This window comes from Elephas maximus, chromosome 11 (assembly GCF_024166365.1).
Source record: "Elephas maximus indicus isolate mEleMax1 chromosome 11, mEleMax1 primary haplotype, whole genome shotgun sequence".
Classification (NCBI taxonomy): domain Eukaryota; kingdom Metazoa; phylum Chordata; class Mammalia; order Proboscidea; family Elephantidae; genus Elephas; species Elephas maximus.
Genome location: NC_064829.1, coordinates 87,958,171 through 87,976,992, shown reverse-complemented (window position 1 = coordinate 87,976,992; position 18,822 = coordinate 87,958,171). Strand labels below are relative to the sequence as shown.

At 42.9% G+C, this 18,822-nt stretch overlaps 1 long non-coding RNA gene across 5 annotated transcripts; it reads right to left on the bottom strand.

The window, feature by feature from the left end:
* Window positions 1-3,589: 3,589 nt before the first annotated feature.
* On the bottom strand, window positions 3,590-17,920 carry LOC126085261 (uncharacterized). 5 transcript variants are annotated; one of them, XR_007519224.1, is made up of 6 exons: window positions 17,858-17,920; window positions 17,388-17,458; window positions 15,806-15,900; window positions 11,180-11,921; window positions 10,240-10,389; window positions 3,590-3,827 (listed from the first exon to the last, which is right to left on the bottom strand). It is a non-coding gene; the product is annotated as an uncharacterized LOC126085261 (long non-coding RNA). The 5 variants fall into 5 exon arrangements; XR_007519221.1 differs by having other exon boundaries at window positions 15,806-15,945; window positions 17,716-17,897; XR_007519223.1 differs by having other exon boundaries at window positions 15,806-15,919; window positions 17,716-17,897.
* Window positions 17,921-18,822: the final 902 nt, after the last annotated feature.

Sequence of the window (18,822 nt, the reverse complement as noted above, 5' to 3'; positions counted from 1 at the left end):
TTACTCCAGGGATCTAGCCATTCGATCATTCAGCAAACATTTATAGAGCATCCACTGTCGGAGTCGACTCGACAGCAGTGGGTTTGGTTTTTTGGTTTAACTGTGTGGACTGACACAGTGGCTGCAGCTACGGGCTCAAGCATGACAACGATTGTAAGGATGGCGCAGGACCAGGCAGTGTTTTGTTCTGTTGTACATGGAGTCGCTATGAGTCGGAACTGACTCGACAGCACCTAACAGCAGCTGTGTGCCAGACCGTGCTCCAGATGTTGGGATACTAAAGTGAACAAAACAGACACTTCTGTACTTACGGAGGGAGACAGACAATAAACATAATGAGTTAAAGAGTAGTTGAATGCTTTGTAAAAAAGAAAAGGCAGAGCAGAGTCGGGGGAGGGTGGTTGCATGCAGGGATGGGGAGTTGCAGTGTTACACTGAGTAGTTGTTGGGGGCCACGTTAAGGAAATGGCATATGGGCAAAGACTGGAAGGAATTGAGGGATGGAGCAATAGAGATACCACAGGGAAGAGCCTTCCAGGGAGAGCGAGGAGCTAAAACAGAGGCACTGGGGGTAGGGCCTGCCTAGTGGGTTGGGGGAACACTGTGGTAGTCAGAGAGGCAATGAGGGGCCAGATCACAAAGGTGAGGGCTATGAGTGAAATGGGGAGCCCTGGCAGGGTTCTCAGAGCAGTGAGGGGCTCTGGCCCCATCCAAGGATCACGCTGGCCTCTATAGAGGATAGACTAAGGGGGCAAGGAAAGGAGCAGAGTGACTTATAAGGAGACCAATCCAGTAATCAAGGTGCTGAGCAGTGGTCAGATTGTGTTAATATTTTAAAAGTGGGCAGTGGGTTCAAGAATTTGGATCATGGAGTGCAGTCCAGCCATAATACCCAGAAGGAGATGGGCCACATTTTGTTCATCCAGTCATCTGTGGATGAGCATTTCAGTTGCTTCTAGTTTTGGAAATCAGTCAGAATCAACTCGACAGCACGTAACAGCAACAACAACACAAGAATGGTACACTAATGTTTGTAAAAAACAGCGCCGTCGAGTCAATTCTGACTCGTAGTGACACTATAGGACAGAGTAGAACTCCAAGGAATGACTGGTGGATTCAAACTGCCAACCTTTTGGTTAGCAGCTGAGCTCTTAATCACTGCGCCACCAGGGCCCCACCATTCTTTGTAGGGACATATACTGCCTTTTCTCTTGGGTAAATGCCTGAGTGGAATGGCCGGATCATATGGCAGGTATATGTCTAATATTTTAATAAACTGCTAGATTATTCTCCAAATTAGTTGTACCATTTTACATTCCCACCAGAAATGTATGAAAAGTTCCAGTTCCTCCACATCCTTGCCAGCACTTGGTATGGTCAGTCTTTTAAAGTTTTGTCATTGTAATTGCAATAGATGTGTATCGGTATGTCATTGTACTTTAACTTACATTTTCCTAATCAGTCGGTCAGTTTGTTGTACTTCAGGGGCTTGTGTGTTGCTGTAATGTCCTCAGGGTCACCCATGAGGACAGGTTTTAGCTGAGATTCCAGACTAAGGCAGACTAGGAAGAAGGACCCAGCAGTCTACTTCTGAAAAGCATCAGCCAGTGAAAACCTTATGAATAGCAGCAGAACACTGATATAGTGCAGCAAGCAGAACAATGTCTGATATAGTGCAGGAAGATGAGCCTTTCACGTTGGAAAGCACTCAAAATACAACTAAGAAAGAGCTGCTTCCTCAAAGTACAGTTGACTTTAATGACGTGGAAGGAGTCAAGCTTTCGGGACCTTCGTTTGCTGATGTGGCACAACTCAAAATGAGAAGAAACAGCTGCAAACATCCATTAATAATTAGAACATGGAAAGTATGAAGTATGAATCTAGGAAAACTGGAAATCGTCAAAAATGAAATGGAATGTGTAAACATTGATATCCTAGGCATTAGTGAGCTGAAATGGACTGGTATTGGCCATTTTGAATCAGACAGTCATATAGTCTGCTATGCTGGGAATGAGAAAGAGGAATGGCATTGCATTCATCGCCAAAAAAGAACATTTCAACATCTATCCTGAAGTACAACGCTGTCAGTGATAGGATAATATGCATATGACTACAAGGAAGACCAGTTAATACGACTATTATTCAAATTTATGCACCAACCACTAAGGCCAAAGATGAAAAAACTGAAGATTTTTACTGACTTCTGCAGTCTGAAATTGACCAAACATGCAATCAGGATGCATAGATAACTAGTGGTGACTGGAATGCGAAAGTTGGAAACAAAGGATTGGTAGTTGGAAAATACAGCCTTGGTGACAGAAACAATGCTGGAGATCACATGATAGAATTTTACAAGACAAACAACTTCTTCATTGCAAATACCTTTTTTCACCAACATAAAAAGGTGGCTATGAAGTTGTCAAGGATTTCATTTTACTTCGATCCACAGTCAACACCCATGGAAGCAGCAATCAAGAAATCAAAAGACTCAAAGTTTCGGCAAATCTGCTGCAAAAGACCTCTTGAAAATCAAAGATGTCACCTTGCAAATTAAGGTGAGCCAGACCCAAGCCATGGTGTTTTCGATCACCTCCTATGCATGTGAAAGCTGGACAATGAATAAGGAAGACCAAAGAAGAATTGACGCCTTTGAAATGTGGTGTTGGAGAAGAATATTGAATATACTACGGACTGCCAAAAGAAGGAATAAATCTATCTTGGAAGAAGTACAGCCAGAATGCTCCTTAGAAGCAAGGATGGCGAGACTATGTCTCACATACTTTGGACATGTTATTGGAAGGGATCAGTCCCTGGAGAAGGACATCATGCTTGATAGAAGGTTGGTGAGAAAGAGGAAGACCCTCAAAGAAGATAGATTGACACAGTGGCTGCAACAATGAGCTAAAGCATAACAATGACTGTGAGGATGGCGCAGGACCGGGCAGTGTTTTGTTCTGTTGTACACAGGGTCGCTATAGTTGGAGCTGACTTGACGGCCCTTAAGGACAACAACAATCACAAATGATGTTGGATATATTTTCATGTGCTCATCTGCCATTTATATTATGTTCTTTGGTAAAGTGTCTTTTCAAGCATTTAGCCAATGTTTTTAAATTTAAGTTGTGTTCTTATTGTTGAGTCTTGAGGGTATATATGGATGTGTGTGTGTGTGTGTATATATATTCTGGACATGAGTCCTTTATGAGACATATGCTTTGCAAATATTTTCTCCCAGTCTGTGGCTATCTTTTCATTCCCTTAGCAGTGTCTTTGGAAGAAAAGAAGTTTTTAATTTTGATGAGGTCCAATTTATAAATTTGTTCTTTTACATATTATGTTTTTGGTGTTGTATCTCAGATATCTTTGCTTAACCTAAGGCCACAATGATTTTCCTGTCTTTTTTTTTCTTTTGAAGTTGTATAGTTTTAGATTTTGCATTTAGATCTAAGATCTAGTTTTAGTTAATTTTTGTATATGGTATGAGGTAAAGGTTGTATCCTTTCACCATACTTACTCAATCTGTATACTGAGCAAATATCTTAGTCATCTAGTGCTGCTATAACAGAAATACCACAAGTGGATGGCTTTAACAAAGAGAAGTTTATTCTCTCACAGTCCAGTAGGTTAGGAGTCCAAATTCAGGGCACCAGCTCCAAAGGAAAGCTTTCTCTCTCTGTCAGCTCTGGAGGAAGGTCCTTGTCATCAGTCTCCCCTTGGTCTGGGAGCATCTCAGCACAGGAACCTCAGGTCCAAAGGACATCCTCTGCTACCGGCACCGCTTTCTTGGTGGTTGCCCACGTCTCTCTGCTTGCTTCTTTCTTTTATATCTCAAAAGGGATTGGCTTAAGACATTATCTAATCTTGTAGATCTCAACAATATAACTGCCACTAATCCACCTTATTACATCACAGTGATAGGATTTACAACACATAGGGAAATCACATCAGAAGATAAATGTTAGACAACTATACAATCATACAAGGGAATCATGACCTAGCCAAGTTGACAGATATTTTTGGGGGACACAATTCAATCCATGACAGCATGAAAAGCTGAACTATATGAAGAAGAAAGGGCATCAGGACTGGAGGAAGACTCATTAATAACCTGCGTTATGCAGATGCCACAACCTTGCTCGCTGAAAGCAAAGATGACTTGAAGCATTTACTGATGAGGATTAAAGACTACAGCCATCAGTATGGATTGCGCATTAACATATGAAGTTGGTAATCTGTTTCTCCCTCTCATTAAAAACTGTCTTTGGAATTTGGATCGGAATTGCATTCTATCTATAGATCTCATTGGGTAGAATGGGCATTTTTTACAATGTTGAGTCTTCCTATCCACGAGCAAGGTATGTTTTTCTCCTCATGTAGGTCTTTTTTTGTATCTTATGGTAATGTCCTGTAGTTTTCTTTGCATAGGTCTTTTACGTCTCTGGAAAGATTTATGCCTAAGTATTTTATCTTCTTGGGGGCTACTGTAAATGGTATTGATTTGATGATTTCGATGTTCTTTTTGTTGGTGTAGAGGAATCCAACTGATTTTTGTATGTTTATCTTGTATCCTGATCGTCTGCTGAACTCTACTATTAGTTTCAGTAGTTTTCTTGAGGATTTTTCAGGATTTTCTGTGTATACGATCATGTCATCTGCAAATAGCAATTATCTAGCCTAATTGCTCTGGCTAGGACCTCCAGATACTGATTGGTTTAAAGTCAGGAAAGGTGTGCGTCAGGGTTGTATTCTCTCACCATACCTATTCAATCTGTATGCTGAGCAAATAATCCAAGAAGCTGGACTATATGAATAAGAACGGGGCATCAGGATTGGAGGAAGACTCATTAACAACCTGCTTGACACAATCTTGCTTGCTGAAAGTGAAGTGGCCTTGAAGCACTTAGTAATGAAGATCAAAGACCACAGCCTTCAGTATGGATTGCACCTCAACATAAAGAAAACAAAAATGCTCACAACTGGACCAATGAGCAACATCATGATAAACAGAGAAAAGATTGAAGTTGTCAAGGATTTCATTTTCCTTGGATCCACAATCAACAGCCACGGAAGCAGCAGTCAAGAAATCAAAAGATGCACTGCACTGGGTAAATCTGCTGCAAAGGACCTCTTTAAGGTGTTGAAGAGCAAAGATGTCACCTTGAAGACTAAGGTGTGCCTAACTCAAGCCATGGTATTTTCAATCACATCATATGCATGTGAAAGCTGGACAATGAATAAGGAAGACCAAAGAATTGACGCCTTTGAATTGTGGTGTTGGCGAAGAATATTGAATACACCATGGACTGCCAAAAGAACAAACAAATCTGTCTTAGAAGAAGTACAGCCAGAATGTTTCTTAGAGGCAAGGATGGCGAGACTGCGTCTTACATACTTTGGACATGTTGTCAGGAGGGATCAGTCCCTGGAGAAGGACATCATGCTTGGCAGAGTACAGGGTCAGCGGAGAAGATGAAGACCCTCAGTGAGGTGGATTGACACAGTGGCTGCAACAATGAGCTCAAGCATAACAACAATTGTAAGGATGGCTCAGGACCGGACAGTGTTTCGTTCTGTTGTGCGTAGGGTCGCTATGAGTCGGAATCGACTCGACGGCACCTAAGAACAACAACAACAGGACCTCCAGCACAACCCTGAATAAGAGTGGTGATAAAGGGCATCCTTGTCTGGTTTCCGTTCTCAAGGGGAAAGCTTTCATACTCTCTCCATTTAGGATGATGTTGGCTGTTGGCTTTGTATAAATGCCCTTTATCATGTTGAGGAATTTTCCTTCTATTCCTATTTTGCTGAGAGTTTTTATCATGAATGGGTGTTGAACTTTGTCAAATGCCTTTTCTGCATCAATTGATAAGATCATGTGGTTCTTGTCTTTTATTTATATGATGCATTACATTAATTGTTTTTCTAATTTTGAACCATCCCTGCATACCTGTTATGAATCCCACTTCATCATGATAAAATTTTTTTTTTTGATACGTTGTTGAATTCTACTGGCTAGCATTTTGTGAGGATTTTTGCATCTACGTTCATGAGGGATATAGGTCTATAAATTTCTTTTTTTGTGGTGTCTTTACCTGGTTTTGGTATCAGGGATATGGTGGCTTCATAGAATGAGTTTGGGAGTATGCCATCCTTTTCTATGTTCTGAAATACCTTTAGTAGTAGTGGTGTTAACTCCTCTCTGAAAGTTTGGTAGAACTCTGCAGTGAAGCCACCCAGGCCAGGGCTTTTTTTTTTTTTGTTGGAAGTTTTCTAATTACCTTTTCAATCTCTTCTTTTGTTATGGTTTAGTTGTTCTACCTCTGTTTGTGTTAGTTTAGGTAGGTAGTGTGTTTCTAGGAATTCATCCATTTCGTCTAGGTTTTCAAATTTGTTAGAGTATAATTTTCATAGTAACCTGATATGATTCTTTTAATTTTCAGTTGGGTCTGTTGGGATATCACCCATCTCATTTCTTATTCAGGTTATTTGCTTCCTCTTCTGTTTTTCTTTTGTCAGTTTGGCCAATGGTTTATCAATTTCGTTAATTTTTTCAAAGAACCAGCTTTTGGTCTTGTTAACTCAATTGTTTTTCTGTACTCTATTTCATTTAATTCTGCTCTAATTTTTATTATTTGCTTTCTTCTGGTGCTGAGGGTTTCTTTTGTTGCTATTTGTTCAAGTTGTAAGGCTAATTCTTTGATTTTGGCCCTTTCTTCTTTTTGTTATGTGTGCATTTATTGATATAAATTGACCTCTGAGCACTGCTTTCACTATGTCCCAAAGGTTCTGATGGGAAGTGTTTTCATTCTCATTGGATTCTATGAATTTCTTTATTCCATCCTTAATGTCTTCTATAATCCAGTCTTTTTTGAGCAGGGTATTGTTCAGTTTCCAAATGTTTGATTTCTCTTCCCTGCTTTTTCTGTTATTGATTTTTACTTTTATGGCCTTATGTTCAGCGAAGATGCTTTGTAATATTTCAGTGTTTTGGATTCTGCTAAGACTTGCTTTATGACCTAATATGTGGTCTATTCTAGAGAATGTTCCATGTGCACTGGAAAAGAAAGTATACTTGGCTGTTGCTGGGTGGAGTGTTCTGTATATGTCTATGAGGTCAGGTTGGTTGATTGTGGCATTTAGACCTTTCGTGTCTTTATTGAGCTTCTTTCTGGATGTTCTGTCCTTCACTGAAAGTGGTATGTTTAAGTCTCCTACTATTGTGGAGCTATCTCACTTTTGAATGCTGTGAAGAGTTTCCACCTCAATATAAAGAAAACAAAATCCTCAAAACTGGACCAATAAGTAACATCATGATAAATGGAGAAAAGATTGAAATTGTTAAGGATTTCATTTTACTTGAATCCACAGTCAACACCCACGGCAGCAGCAGTCAGGAAATCAAATGACACACTGCATTGGACAAATCTGCTGCAAAAGACCTCTTTAAAGTATTGAGAAGCAAAAATGTCATTTGGAGTACTAAGATGTGCCTGACCCAAACCCTAATGTTTTCAGTTGCCTCATATGCATGCAAAAGCTGGACAATGAATAAGGAAGACTGAAGAAGAATTGACACTTTTGAATTGTGGTGTTGGCGAAGAATATTGAATATACCATGGACTGCCAAAAGAACAAACAAATTTGTCTTGGAAGAAGTACAGCCAGAAAGCTCCTTAGAAGCAAGGATGGCGAGACTGTGTCTCACATGCTTTGGATACATTATCAGGAGAGATTAGTCCCTGGAGAAGGACATCATGCTTGGTAGAGGGTCTGTGAAAAAGAGAAAGCCCTTCAGTGAGATGGATTGACACAGTGCCTGCAACAATGGGCTCAAAGATAACGATTGTGAGGATGGCGCAGGACCGGGCAGTGTTTTGTTCTGTTGTACATAGGGTCACTATGGGTCTGAACTGACTCGACGGCACCTAACAACAAAGATCAGAGTTCATTTTTTTTGCATATGGGCATCCAGTGGTTTCAGCACTATTTGGTGAAAAGGCCATCCTTTCTGTACTGCACTGCCTTTTGTGCCTATTGAAAATGAGTTATCCAGTGAATTGTACATATAGAATTTTTTGAAATTGTGTATCCATTGCTGTGTATATTTTCACCAAAAAAATTAAGTAAAATTTTTTTAAAAGTCAGTTACCCATATACATATGAGTTTATTTCTAGACTTTATATTCTGTTCTATTGATGTATCTGTCTGTATTTATGCCAACACCACGCTGTTTTGATTACTGTTGTCGTTCATTGCCATTGAGACAGCTCTAATTCATGGTGACCTTATGTATAACACAATGAAATGATGCCCGGTCCTGTGCTATCCTCATGATTGTTGGTGTCGTAGTTACCTACTGCTGCTATAATAGAAATACCACAAGTGGATGGCTTTAACAAAGAGAAATTTATTCTCTCATAGCCTAGGAGGCTGGAAGTCCAAATTCAAGGTGCCGGCTCCAGAGAATGCTTTCTGTTTCTGTCAGCTCTGGGGGAAAGGTCCTGGTCATCAATCTTCCCCTGGCTGAGGAGCTTCTCAGTGCAGGGACCCCGCAACCAAGGGACGCACTATTCTCCTAGCTCTTGTTTCTTGCTGGTGTGAGGTTCCCCTGTCTCTCTGCTTGCTTCTCTCTTTTATATCAAAAGAGATTGGCTCAAGACACAATCGAATCTTGTAGATTGAGTCCTGTCTCACTAACATAACTGCCACTATTCTCAACCCATCAACATCATATAGGATTTACAACACATAGGAAAATCACATCAGATGACAAAATGGTGAACAATCACACAATACTAGGAATCATGGCCTAGCCAAATTGATACACATATTTTTGGGGGACACAATTCAATCCATGACAATTGGTGTGTTTGAGTCCCTTAGTGTGCTGTGTCAATCCATCTCATTGACAGTTTCCATAGTTTTCGCTGCCCCTCTACCAATGTTTGCAGAGATCCTGAGGTGGGAACAACTTCAAAGCGTTCAAGAAACTAGAACAGGGCCAGTGTAAGCAGACAGAAGTGAGCACCTTGAACAATGTTGTGAACGGAACTTGGAGAGGCGGGGGGCGGGGGGAGGACAGACGCACAGGTCTTATGGGCCACAGTGAAAAGTTATTCTAGAACAGTGGTGAGTCTTCGAAGGGCGCTAAGATTCAGGAGAGAAACATGATCTTATTTGTGTTTTTAAAAGTTCACTGTGGCTCCTGTGGGTATAGAGGATTATAGAGGCAAAGGGTGGGCATGGAGAGACCAGTAAGAGACTACTGCGGTGGCCCTGGAGAAAAAATGTCAGCTTGGTCCTGGAGGGAGAAGGCAGTGGAGGTAAGGATAATTGAGCTGATGGAAGATGTGTTTGCAGTTAGAATTCCCAGGACATGTGGATAGACTGAATGTGAGTGGTGATCGTGTGCCACTGTATCCAGGTGGATATTTATGAAAGTCTTGTGAAGGGATTGAGGATCAGCATCTCCCTGGAATGGAAATTTTATTCAGGAAGTTGGGAAAACTGAGTAGTGGATCTGAGGAGCTCTTTAAAGGCAATTTTTTGTTTTGTTTTGAATTCACATCAGCTGAATCCTGGTCTTGAATATGTATTGACAGGGGCCTTTCTCACCCAGGTTTTCCAGTCTTTTTAACACAGAAATGTACAAACCTTTTAATATTATATGCTCTACGATTATTTCCCTTTCATTTCCAATGTTGCAAATTGTGTTGTTTTTCTTGATCACACTGGTTTGCAATCTATCCAGTTTTTCTGTCACCTTTTACAGTATTTCTTGCTTTTCAATGTATTACATACTTCCTCCTACTTTTAAGGAGCCCTGGTGGTGCAGTAGTTAAATGCTCGGCTGCTAACTGAAGGGTCTACTGTTTGAATCCACTAGCCACTCCATGGGAGAAAGATGTGGCAGTCTACTCCTATAAAGATTAAAGCCTTGGAAACCCTATGGGGCAGTTCTACTCTGTCCTATAGGGTTGCTATGAGTTGGAATCGACTCGACAGCAATGGGTTTCCTTCTATTTTATCAGGAATAACTTATAACTTCTTGCGTTGACTGCTAAATTTATTTCTATTTGTTATTATTGTTTCTTTGCTACTTCAAGGCACACCAACACACTCCCCCCTGACAGTTCAGACATTCGATCAACTTCTTTTTGTTTTTTATTTATTATAAAATTAAGCAATTTTAAAAGAAATATTAAAAAAGAAAGTCACAATACATCTAAGATGCTTACCTGTGTTCATTTCTGTGCTTCCTTGAAGCCCTTGTCCAAATGCACATGTACGGTAACACAGATGCAACAGTTTCTGTACATTTCACTGCACATTATATGCATTTTCCATGTTTTTACACATTGTTCCTAATTAGGGTTTATAGTGACTTCCTGAAACAAATTAGAAGAGGCTTAATTTTCCAATAATGGTGCCAACAACTAAGTAAATAATGGCACTCCAGCTTTTTCGAATAGTACATTCAGTTGTTTAATCAAATGTCATCGGCCTGTTATAACTTCTTAGCACCAGCCCTTCTCACACTGCTTGACAGACTAGTATTACCAAAGGAAGTTGATCATCACACACTGAAAACTTTCCTAGGAATCAAATGCCACCCAGACTCAGCCCTTCTCAGGGAATAGGTCAAATGAAAATGAAATGTGTAGGTTTCTTGCTTTGGTATGAGTTCTCTGATGCCCAATAAAGTTAGAACCTTGATTGAAAGCTTTCCCACACTGATGACATTTATATGGTTTTTCTCCAGTGTGAGTTCTTTTATGCTGAGTGAAGGATAAGTGAAAACTAAAAGTTTTCCTATATTCATTACATTTATAGGGTTTCTCACCAGTATGGATTCTCCTGTGAACTGTAAGGTGAGAGCTGTGGCTGAAGGCTTTTCCACATTGGTTGCATCTGTAAGGTTTCTCTCCAGTGTGTGTCCTTTCATGTTGCATATACCATGAGCGATCACTAAAGGCTTTCCCACATTCATTAGTTGTAGGGTTTTTCCCCAGTATGTGTTCTCTTACGCATGTTAAGGTTAGACCTTCCACTGAAGGATTTTCCATATGCATCACCATTTATAGGGTTTCTCTCCAGTATGAGTTCTCTGATGTACATTAACATGAGAATTTAGACTGAAGGATTTCCCACATTTATTACATTCATAAGGTTTCTCACCTGTGTGGGTTCTCTGGTGCAAAATGAGGTGATGGCTCTACCAGAAAGATTTCCCACATTCATTACATTCATAGGCTTTCTTTCTACTGTGATTTCTCAGATGGTGAGAAAGAGGTGAAACCTTCTTAAAGGCTTTGCCACATTCATTACATTCATAGGCTTTCTCTCCAATATGAGTCTCATGACCTCAGAGACCTGTGAGCTATGGTGAAAAAAATTCTTACTTACTTTACATTCACAGAATTTCTCTCTTATATTAACTGACTCATGTGTAGAAATGTGTACACTCTGGTTGGTATATTCACCCTGATTATACAGTTTTTCCAAGGCCTTTCCACATACGTTGCCTTTAAAAGGTTTCTTTCCTACCTTGATTTCCTAATGGTTTTTTAAAACAAAGTTATGCTGCAAGCTTTGAACCCGAGTCAAGTTCCTGAAATGTTCTTCTCTAGGAAATCTCTGTGAAGGAATAAAGTCTGAGCTAAGCTGCATTTTCCCACTTCAGGGTATTCATAGTCCCTGTCCTGGGTAACTGCTTGCCCTTGTTCATATTTCACTGGCCCTATACAGCCCTCATGTGTCCTCTGCTTCTCTGACTTAGACTCAGATTCCCAGTTATTTCCTATGGTAGAATGCCAAGAATCTCCCCTTGTGGGTCTTGTGTTCATGCCGCTGGGTAATTCCTCATTAGAAATGGGGTCTGTTGACAGTGAATCTTGGCTTTTAGTTCTGTTCTTCCACCCTGGAAGGAAATGAAGATAGGTTTGGGTGCTTGCAAAAGGAAACTCATAGAGCGAGAATGATGAGATATAAGCAATAGGTGCGTATTTTTAAATATCAACTAAGGGAAAAAATGCAGATGTAAAGAGAGAACAGAGCCAAAAATGACACACAGAATGCAAGGAGCCCACAAGAAGACTGATCAACAGCGTGATCAGCTGAACAGGCAGACAGGCACAATCATGGGAAAGAGCATGTGGTAGGTTGACACTCCCAAAATTAAATAGTTAGGACAGCCACCCTTCTTTCATGCTTAGATGTCTCAGACAGAATTGTCTCCCTGATTAACATGTATACTTCCTAAAGCTGACACCAAATTCATCTTCCCAACGTATCAGTTTCATGATGCCAAGAGGTTTGGTTGTGGCCCCCTAGACCCTCACAGTCAGAGTCAAACCACCACAGCTACCCCCTGTCATTTTTTCTTCTGGATTTATTTAGTCCCTGCTGTACATGGCCATTACTACCATGAATATACTGTCCCTCCTCTGTTTAAGGACCTTCCTTTGATCCCCAGGTTTCAGGGGTCAGCCAGACTGACCCTTCCCGTTCTCATCACTGAGGTCTCAACTCTCAGGTTACCTCCTCTGAGAGACCCTCCTTGACCTTCCAGCCACATCGAGTTCCTCCTCACATCCCATCTCACTGTCTGTAGCACATGTTACTATTTAACACCATTTTGTTCATTTTTTTCCTTCTTTATTGTCCTCCCCTCCCACAACACACACACACACACACACTGGCTATGAAATCCACGGGGATGAGGCATCAGTCCTGTTCATACTGCATCCCCCAGTGTTGAGCACAGTGCCTGGTGTACTGTGAGATCTCAGGACATATCAGTAGGGTAGGCAAATGGGGTATTTGATTTTGCTTCCCAGCAGCTTGACTCCATTGGGTGGGAGGGCCATGATTCTGCCCCCTCCTGGGCCTACTGCTGTGGGGTTGACTACGAGGAAGAGCTCACAGGGAGAAGGACTTCACATCAGATGGTCAAGGACCTGTCCCTTTCTGTTGGACTTGGGGTGGGGGTCATTAAGGAATCAGATTAATAAATTCAGAAAAACAGCAAATCAGCCTGACTTTGTGGGCAGAGGAGCAGAACTGTGAGGGGAGGTAGAAAGAGTTGGGGGTTCCCCAGGAGCACAGTCTTTGAGCCGTGTGGGACAGGGTCTATCCCAGCCTGCCCTGCAGAATCTGCACTGGTTATCCTGGCAACAGCTTTGCTTTGTGACATCACATACAGTAAGCAGCATACAGAGGGGAGTACCTATGTTCAAGGTGGATCCTCAGGGTCAGGAGTATGGGTACTGGGGAGGAGTATAGATGGGCTCTTTGCCTAAGACAGGAATAAGGGTTCAAAGGGGTAGGGGAAGAATTAGAGTACTGTATAAAAGGCTAACTATGAACCTGTCTGCTGGGAACCTGAACAAAGATATCACGTCAGAAATCACTAAGTGTGGCCATGTTCTCCAACCTTGGCTTATCCCAAGAATTATCCAGAGATTTCTTTAAAATACAGATCCTTGGGCCTTAGCCCAAACCAAATCAAACCAAACCCACTGCCAGCAAGTCAATTCCAACTCATAATGACCCTACACGACAGAACAGAACTGCCCCATAGGGTTTCCAAGGCTGTAACTCTTTACAGAAGCAGACTGTCACATCTTCCTCCCATGGAGCAGCTGGTGAGTTCAAACCACTGCGCCGCCAGGGCTCCTTTGGACCCCAGCCCAGATCACCTAGAATGGGTGGGCCCAGAAACCTGGATTGTCAACAAGCAACCCTGGGATTCTTATGATCTTGGAGCAGATGTCTGGTTTTTGCTGTGGTTTCACTACTCGGGTCTGACATGGTTTACACGACATGGGGAAAGAAGCCGGCTGGCCTGGGGACCATTAAAAGTTCACCTTGGGCAGGGACCAAGTAATTCTGCTAGGGATCAGAACTACTTCTCTAATGGTGCTATCATCATCACAACTACAAGTCCTTAAGACTCCCCAGGGGCCAGTACTGATGTTTTCAATTCTCAATGCCTTCTAAATATATGGCAAAAAATCTCAGGCTCTGTGTCTTTAACACCTCTGTCACTTGCCAATTTCTCTTCTGAACAGAGATCTCAGCCTCAGACTCAGGACCTCTGACTGGCCAGCATGTCTAGCATGTTTCTTACTGAATTTATTGTTAAGGTGTCCTCTTATTTCTGACAAGCCTTGTCACAAGTGAGCCTGGTTTTTCCATTTGGGAGAGAGGCATAAAAGTATTTCTTCAAAAAAACTTATTAAAAAAACAGAATGATTAAAAGAATATTAAGAGTACGACAGATGGTGAAGGTCGACATGGAAGACCCGCAGGCTGGGAAACATTGGTCCAGACATCTGTTTATCCATGATAATTCACTTGTTCCCAAGCAGTATGGATAATCATGGCCAAAACTGCCCTTCTGCTCCTGCTGGGGTGCAAAGTCCTTCCTATAAGATTGGGCAATTCTGGTCTCATCTGACGGCCCCCAAGGAGGTTGGTCTCACCCTGCACAGGTAGACAAGGTGTGCTCAAATGCACAGAGCATCACTGAGAGAATCTGCGCCTCAGTACTCCCATTGTAACCAGGAGCGATAATAGCACCTGACCACAGAGTGCTGGTGAAGATAAGACAGACTTCAAGGGCTGGCAAACTCCAAGACATGAGCCACACCTGCAAGCACCGGAAACTCTTCCTCCCTCCCAGAGGTGCAACTAGTGGCTGTCCGCTGAGAATAAGAGATTTCTCTTTACACAACAAAACTTCAATACTTTTCCTCCCTGTGGGACATAAGAGGATGCTCTGGGGTGAACCAAAGTCGAGAATGATCTCAAACTCTGGTCATAAGAGGTTCCTCAGATCCACTACTCCATTTTCCCAACTTTCCGAATAAAATTTCCATTCCAGGGAGAAGGGCCCAGAAATCTACAGAGTTTCTCCTTGAGTTCTTAGCTGATCCTAAACTGTAAATGCACAAGGAAAGGCTCAGTAAGACCTGGCAAGGAACAGCTGTGAGGGGGCTGAGCAGAGATTTCAAAAGTTGCTCAGTGCTGGGTGGTAGTGAAGTCTCTGAGCTAGCCAGGGCAGAGACTCCAGTGAACAACCTGGGCATTTAGCTGAGACCTCTAGAAAGCTACACTTTAGGAGGAAGGACCATGCCCCAAGAGTAAGGGCTATATCTAAGAGCTGAAGGCAAAACCAAATAAACATAACTTAGTAACCTGAAAACAAAGTATCAGAATTGGGGTGATTTGTAGTAAACTGCCTGCCAGAACAAAACTTAACACTCTTTGGGAGAAGATAACAGTCCATAATCTCTACAATGTATCATTTGCAAGTCCACCAAATAACCTAGAATTCTTTACCTAAACTGTCCTTCCAAAATGAAAATGAAGGTCCCTGGGTGCACAAACAGTTTGCATTCAACTACTAACATAAACGTTAGTGGTTCAAACCCAAACAGCAGCACTGCAGAAGAAAGAGGCCTGGCGATCTGCTTCTGGAAAGATTACAGCCAAGAAAACCCCATGGAGCAGTTCTACTCTGAAACACATGGGGTGTCCAAAGCCACAAATCAACAATAAAAACAAAATCAACAACCAAAATGAAGATGAAATAAGACATTATTAGGCAAACAAACTCTGGCAATTCTGTCACCAACAGGCCTACTCTAAAAGAAACAATAAAGGGAGTTCTGCAGGCAAAAGGAAAATGATCCTGTATGGATTTATGGACATGCCAGAGGGAATGATGAGCACAGGAGAGGATAAATATGAAGGAACATACAAATGATTACTGACTGTAAGACCTTGCCACTATCTCACCTGGGCAGAGGTCTTGAGGAGTCCTGTGTCCAACATCCATGGCTCTGCTCCAAGTTCCAGTTGGGCAACAACATCTGTCTTGAGAATCCAAGGGCCTGCCCAAGGAGACCTAGGCTGTAAGGGTTTGGGTGGGGAGAAACCTATCCAAGGGTCAGTGATACCCACCCGAGGTCTTCATGGACCCAAAAGAATGACTAGGTGAGGCTTCAGAACCCCATTTTTCAGTCCTCAATTAAAACCACCTGCTGAGGCAGACATACTCTGGCCCTAAGCTGCAGCAAGGTACGCTCGCTCTGCTGAGACCACAGAAACATGAAAGTTGGCATGGGGAACAGCGTCACCCACAGAAACCAGGTGCCTGCAGGTCTCCAGCATTACATTGTGGTACAAGGTCCTCTGGGTGGGGCCGAAAAGCTTCCACTCCTCCTGGCTGAAGTCTACTGACACGTCCTTGAAAATTACCTGCCCCTGAAATGTCACCCATGTGTCTGGAGAGCTCCCAGGGGATGGGGTGAGGGGGCTTCAGAATGTGGAATAGGGCACATGTCTACAGGGGCTGCCCTAAGAGAGTTCTAAATTATGAGGAATATAGGTTTACTAAGGGCCCTGGGGTCTGTACCTACCATGTCATACAGGAGCCTCCATAACCACTGAATTGTTTAACTGTTGCCATTGAGTCAATTCTGACTCATAGTGACCTTATAGGACAGAATAAAACTGCCCCATAGGGTTTACAAGGCTGTAATCTTTACGGAAGCAGACTGCCACATCTTTCTCCCATGGAGCGGCTGGTGGGTTCAAATCACGACCTTTCATTTACAAGCCAAGCACTTAACCACTGTGCTACCAGGGCTCCTTCTGAAATGTTTACCCTCTAATAGTCTGACCCATTTCTTGATAAACTAATGATTCTTCTACAGGCCTAAAATGTACACTTTCCTTTAGGACATTATTCCTTTCTGTCCTAAAAACCCTCAGATATAAAACCATGATAATTCCTGTTGACAACTGCTGAAGGTTTCCTCCACCTGGACACTGTAATGAGTAAGCAATTTACCTAACGGAAAGTGACCTAATTCTCACAACAGCCTTAGAAGAAGGGTCCTACTTATTATGCCCCTTTATTTTTATTTTTTTTCTTCAAATTAGCTCGAGATCAGCAAAATTTTGGTTTTGGAGTCATGGAAATGCTGGCTTCATAAAAACGAATTGAGGTATGTTCTCTATTTCAGACAAATTATTCCAGATGATAGAAAGACCAAACTGTTTGTTCCTTAAATGTGTGATATCTGAAGCCATCTGGGGCTGGATTTTTCTCGCTGGGAAGTTTTGTGACGAAATCTTCCATGGTTATAGGACTTTGTTGATACGTTTAAGGACTACAGGACTATTTAGGTTTTCTACCTCTTCTGTTTCCCTCCTTGTCCAGAATGAAGGGTTGAGTGGAAATTAAGAGAAAGGGCAGGGATGTTGGACCAGGGGAGTACAAGTTGGGAGAGTTACTCCAGGCGTTGGGGGAAGTGATGTGAGCCCATCATACCCATGAATGATCTAATAGGAGGGAGGAGAAGCAGCCACTCACCAGGGACCAGGCTACCAGGAACCCCGCAGCCATCACTTCTTCTGACTCGGAAGTTTTTGCTTAAGTCAGAGCTAGGAGAGGCAGAGGAGAAAAGCGTGAGAAACCAGGCCCAGGCCGCAGCCGCCCACCGTAACACACACACAGGTCCCATGGCAGAGCCTGGCCGGGGTCCACTAGTGTCCCAGCCGTACAACCTCCAGAACCCCATAGTTCCTTAACTCTCATCTTCCCGTGGGTGCGGCCGCACTGGTCCAGACCCTTCCCCGCCTAGGCGCCTCTTCTCCGCCAGCTCCCCTGGCAGGAATTCTCCCGGGAGAACTTGCCAGACCTGTCCGATTTGGACGCGCCGGGCACTCCTCCCGGCTCCGCTGCAGGAACGGTTCAGGACAGACTGACCGAGTCCACTCCTCGAGAGACCCGCAGCGAAAGCCGGGACAGGTGGGACTCGTGCAAAATCAACTGAGTCCTACCTCAGCTGGCGGAGCCCGCAAAGGGCACTGATTAGCCTCATCAGATCTGTGGAAGGAGAAGCAGAACTACCACTCCCAGAAGTCCCAGCGGCGCGGCCTCCCGACTAATGTGAGCGCGCTATCGGTCGCTCCGACGCGTCAGAACGCAGCGGCAGCAGGAATTCTGGGAGTTGTAGTCCTCGGCCCAAACGCTAGCCCGGTTCAAGCGTCTGAGTGCTCAGAAGTTCCGTACTACGCAAGGCTGGGCCCTGCGGGTGACCAACCAATGGGACTGCACGACTGAGCCCTTGACGAGTTGTGGTCCAAACTCCCGAGCCAGGCCTAGTCCTCAGTGGGAGGGGTTTATCGTACTATAATTCCTTGGAAAAGGAGGAAGACCCTCAACAGAGGCATTCATACAGTGGCTGCAGCGATGGGCTCAAGCGCAGCAACGATTGTGATGGCGAAGGACCAGGCAGTGTTTCATTCTGTTGTACACAGGGTGGCTATGAAGTGAAACCTATTGACAGCACCTAAGAACAACAACAACCTAGACAAATTGTCAGTTTGTTGTACTGTGGTGGCTTCCGTGTTGCTGTGACACTAGAAGCTATGCCACTGGTATTTCAATTACCAGTTGTGCCACCCATAGTGTACAGGTTTCAGCGATTAACATTGTGAAGAATGGGAATTCCAGAACACTTAATTGTGTTTGTGGGGAACCTGTACATCAATTAAGAGGTAGTTGTTGAAACAGAACAAAGGGATACTGTGTGGTTTAAAATCGGAAAAGGTGCATTTCAGGGTTGTATCCTTTCACCATACTAATTCAATCTGTAGGCTGGGCAAAAAATCCAAGAAAAACGATAATTAAGATTGGAGGAAGACAGTAACAACGTGCAATATGCAGATGATACAACCTTGCTTGCCAAAAATGCAGAGGGCATGAAGCATTTACTGATGAAAAGCAAAGACTGCAGCCTTCA